This window comes from Drosophila subobscura, chromosome U (genome assembly GCF_008121235.1).
Source record: "Drosophila subobscura isolate 14011-0131.10 chromosome U, UCBerk_Dsub_1.0, whole genome shotgun sequence".
Lineage (NCBI taxonomy): Eukaryota > Metazoa > Arthropoda > Insecta > Diptera > Drosophilidae > Drosophila > Drosophila subobscura.
Genome location: NC_048534.1, coordinates 6,481,448 through 6,486,973, shown reverse-complemented (window position 1 = coordinate 6,486,973; position 5,526 = coordinate 6,481,448).

Sequence of the window (5,526 nt, the reverse complement as noted above, 5' to 3'; positions counted from 1 at the left end):
CTGCGCTGTAATAGATGTTAGAATGGAGGAAATATGAAAGCCAAATATAGTAAATATTTTAGTTGCATTTATACCCAAACAAAGTCATTGCAAAGTTCTCATTGGTGCACTCAACAAATTGGTAAATGGGTTAATACAGTAAAGAGTAAATTAAACATAATTATATAGATGGAAAATAAGAAAAAAGTACCAGTACATACATATGTATGTTTTTATGCATGCACGTGAAAATTCATATCGTGGAAGCACACCAATGTTTTTATTTTCTTTTAATATCCAGATGCAACCTGGTTGATTTCCCATCACGTCGAAAGTCAACAACGGGAATTCCTCATGGAGAACTATGAAAGCCAGTCCCATGTAGTCAACGGACATAAATCCAATCAAATAGAAATGTTTTGAGAATTTTAGCTTGCTTTCCGCATTGCCATGAAGTCCCATCTCACTTTTCCCACAAGATTGTTGTGCCATAAAATCCCAAGTTCAGTGTGTCAAAACCAGTTTTATGATCCCCCCTAATGGGGAGTAGGACTACAGCATAAGCCAGAGAGATATCGTTGAGCACATGCGAACCCAAACAAGTACTGCATTCTTTCAGAAATAACTTCATTGATTAACATGCAGTTTCCTGTTTCCACCTCATGAATGTTGTTTTAAATATTTTGTAAATGTTCTTGACAGAAAAACGCGAATTTATCTGCCTCTTTTGTTGCTGAACATTTTGTTTTCATTTAAACATTTGCATGCAATGTTGTCGTAAACACGCAAATTATAAAAGAAAAGGCCATCGCCCGCATTTCGCATTTCGTGCTTCTCCGTAGGGACCTTAACATTTGCCATGGCGACTCTGACTGCATTAGCATTGGGCGCTGGGCGAAAGGGTTGTGAGGAATTCAGGGTCGCAAAACACTACTATGTATATGTATGCTAGAGGAACTTCTTCCACTTTCCTGATTTCATTTCCTCTGCCATTTATTGCTTTACTCTGTTTTCCACTTTCTTTTTCCTTCTGCAGCTCTGCACCTTTAGAACGATTATATTTTGTACTCGTGATATGCTCACCTTTCATGTTAGCCAACTACAATAGGTGGCGACAATGTTTTAGGCCCTTAAAATACTTTATTGGGTGTGTGTGTGTGTATGTGTTTATGTAACAATTTGTACGGCTTTTGGCTCAACCTAGCACGCACTCAAGACTAATTAAAACTCAGCCACGGCAACGCCCCGAAAATAGAAAAAAAGGAGCAAAAAATATAAGGAAAATAGGGGCAATAGGGCCAAGCAGAACAGTGCCAGCTGGCAGGTATGTACATACGTAAACGACCTATTCGTTTGCGAGTACGGGCACGGTACGAGTATAGAGGAAAGTTGGCCCAAATGTGCTGACTCTGACGTGTTGCTTGGCTGTGCTTTTCATTACATTTTTGGCAAAAACAAAATCCCAAACAATGAGAGCAGGTAAATGGGACAAACAGGCCAGAGGAACATCGATGGGTCAAAACATCGTGAAAATTGAAGAGGGTTTAGTAGCAATTAAAGTAAGTTCTTTAGTTCAAAAACTACCAATAATAACTGTAATTAAAGTATACAAACATTTATTTTAATTTGTTATTTTTAAAGTGAATCAAAATGTGGAGCTACGCATTAAACTTAAACGAGAAGGGACGTGTGAGACGCTTCTTACGCGTCACAACTTTTATACCCGGCACTCAGTACTACATCTGCAACTTAGCGGTTATTTGTCAAATTTTACATTTTTTCTTCATCTGTCATCTACATCAACAACACTACTCACGCCAACACGCTCCTTTAGCTCGCCACCCTCCCCTAGAAACACACTTTACAGAGTCAGGGCAGAGGCAGCGGCAGAGGCAGCGGCAGAGATGTGTCAGGGGCAGAGGCCATAAACTGCGCGACGCAGAGTGTGTTGCTATAAGCTGCGGGACGGGGTGGGATTGGCCACTGAAAATTAATTTCTCCATTGTGGCTATAATAATGATCAAATCGGATCTTAAATTAGTGATCTGATAGATATGGTCATTCCCTACGGAATGTCGTTTTTATACCCGGTACTCGAAGAGTAAATGGGGTATATTGTATTTGTGCGGATAACGGTTGTATGTAACGCACAGAAGGAAACGTTTCCGACCCCATAAAGTATATATATTCTTGATCAGCATCAATAGCCGAGTCGATTGAGCCATGTCTGTCTGTCCGTCCGTCCGTCTGTCCGTCTTGTTTGTCGGCTAGTTCTCAGAGACTATAAAAGCTAGAGCCACCAAATTTTGGCACCAGACTGCTGTATGCTCACACTGAAACCAGTGTATTTCAAAAATGAGCCCCGCCCCCTTCCGCCCCGCAAAAGGGCGAAAACCTCACAAATCTACAATTTTGAAGATAACAGAAAACAGAAAGTCAGCAGAAGGTAGCTGGTTTTTATTTTTTCAATAGTGTCAAGAGTTGGCTGCTATGAAACTCGGCGGTTTTTTTTTAATCTCAAGTCATTAAAGGTATGCACCATAACTTTTGAAATTGCCTCGCTCAAATGGCCGAAAACTGGAAAATGTCCAGACCAAGTACCATGCGAACAGAAGTCAGCAGAAGGTAGCTGGTTTTAATTTTTTCAATAGTGTCAAGAGCTGGCTGCTATGAAACTCGGCGGTTTTTTTTTAATCTCAAGTCATTAAAGGTATGCACCATAACTTTTGAAATTTCCTCGCTCAAATGGCCGAAAACTGGAAAATTTCCAGACCAAGTACCAGGCGAACAGAAGTCAGCAGAAGGTAGCTGGTTTTTATGTTTTCAATAGTTTCAAGAGCTGGCTGCTATGAAACTCGGCGGTTTTTTTTTAATCTCAAGTCATTAAAGGTATGCACCATAACTTTTGAAATTGCATCGCTCAAATGGCCGAAAATTGGAAAATTTCCAGACCAAGTACCAGGCGAACAGAAGTCAGCAGAAGGTAGCTGGTTTTTATGTTTTCAATAGTTTCAAGAGCTGGCTGCTATGAAACTCGGCAGTTTTTTTTTAATCTCAAGTCATTAAAGGTATGCACCATAACTTTTGAAATTCCATCGCTCAAATGGCCGAAAATTGGAAAATTTCCAGACCAAGTACCAGGCGAAAAGAAGTCAGCAGAAGGTAGCTGGTTTTTATTTTGTCAATAGTGTCAAGAGCTGGCTGCTATGAAACTCGGCGGTTTTTTTTTAATCGCAAGTCATTAAAGGTATGCACCATAACTTTTGAAATTGCCTCGCTCAAATGGCCGAAAACTGGAAAATGTCCATACCAAGTACCAGGCGAACAGAAGTCAGCAGAAGGTAACTGGTTTTTATTTTTCAATAGTGTCAAGAGCTGGCTGCTATGAAACTCGGCGGTTTTTTTTTAATCTCAAGTCATTAAAGGTATGCACCATTACTTTTGAAATTGCCTCGCTCAAATAGCCGAAAACTGGAAAACCAAGTACCAGGCGAACAGAAGTCAGCAGAAGGTAGCTGGTTTTTTATACCCGGTACTCGAAGAGTAAATAGGGTTGTATTTGTGCGGATAACGGTTGTATGTCACGCACAGAAGGAAACGTTTCCGACCCCATAAAGTACATATATTCTTGATCAGCATCAATAGCCGAGTCGATTGAGCCATGTCTGTCTGTCCGTCTGTCCGTCCGTCCGTCTGTCCGTCTTGTTTGTCGGCTAGTTCTCAGAGACTATAAAAGCTAGAGCCACCAAATTTTGGCACCAGACTGCTGTATGCTCACACTGAAACCAGTGTATTTCAAAAATGAGCCCCGCCCCCTTCCGCCCCGCAAAAGGGCGAAAACCTCCCAAATCTACAATTTTGAAGATAACAGAAAACATTCCGTAGGGAATGACCATATCTATCAGATCACCAAATTGGGATCTGATTGGATCATTATTATAGCCACAATGAAGAAATTAATTTTCAGTGGCCAAACCCACCCCGTCCCGCAGCTTATAGCAGCACACTCTGCTTCGCGCAGTTTATGGCCTCTGCCCCTGACACATCTCTGCCGCTGCCTCTGCCGCGACTCTGCAGTGTGTGTCTATAGTGTTGTTGATGTAGATGACAGATGAAGAAAAAATGTAAAATTTGACAAATAACCGCTAAGTTGCAGATGTAGAACTGAGTGCCGGGTATAAAAGTTGTGACGCGTAAGAAGCGTCTCACACGTCCCTTCTCGTTAGTTTTCTGTTATCTTGTTATCTGTTATCTAATTGTAGATTTGGGAGGTTTTTGCCCTTTTGCGGGGGCGGAAGGGGGCGGGGCTCATTTTTGAAATACACTGGTTTCAGTGTGAGCATACAGCAGTCTGGTGCCAAAATTTGGTGGCTCTAGCTCCTATAGTCTCTGAGAAGTAGCCGACAAACAAGACGGACGGACGGACAGACGGACAGACAGACATGGCTCAATCGACTCGGCTATTGATGCTGATCAAGAATATATATACTTTATCGGGTCGGAAACGTTTCCTTCTGTGCGTTACATACATTCACTTTGTGCACAAATACAATATAGCCTATTTACTCTTCGAGTACCGGGTATAACAATAGCAACATTTATAATCGTAAATTATATTATACTTAGCACTTTAAAAAGCTTTCAAGTCACCAAGCAGAAAGCCAATTGAACGTTTTTTTTTTTTTTTTTTTTGGTAATTAACGTAGTTTGCACTGTCAGCATTTTAATTGCCAGCCTATTTACATATTGCCCATTTGTAAGCAAAAAGGTCAACGGGAAGCGATCTAACAGTTGGCAACACTCAAACACACGCAGATTTCGCATGCAGACCGCAAATTAAACTGGGCCACAATAGCGTGAGGCGGAAAATATGAATTTAGATGATAGCAATTATGACTGCTCAAAGGCAGGTGGCAGGTGGCGGGACGGCTCCTTCTGAGGAACAACAATGAAAATCAATATAATTGCATCCCACCCGCCAGGGGGAGTCAAGGCCGCAGGCCACAAGGTCCAAAAAAGGCCCACAAAGGCGTCACACCAACTCACACCTAGCACGAGATCATGTGAGAAACACCAAAATTGTGTGCTAAATTGTGCAAGTTTGGTAATTACAGTCTAGTGCCTTCTCATGCCCGGGCGTACCAAATTATCCTTAAAACAGGCGCAATTGTTATGCGGTACAGACGCCTACACACGAGATGACTCAACATGTGCCCAGTTACACAAAAGCGTGCTGTCTGACTGGCCACAGGAGACGCTACGTCAAGAGTCTGCCATTTAGTGTCAGACAGCGGGACGTACACGTCATAGCAAGAAAAGATGAGGATGAGGCATGCAGCAGCCAAAAGGCAGGTAGAAACGAGCCCATGTCGAAGCGGTTCTCTTTATTCATTCATTGCGGATGCATCCTTTCACAAAAGTCGCTCAGAAATACATATACAAGCCATAATCATTTATAAATGGGGCGCTCTGGAAAATATTTTCGTTGGCTATTCCATGCACCAGTTACCCTCAAGTTTTTATTAGAACCAGCGGTAAGTTCAAATT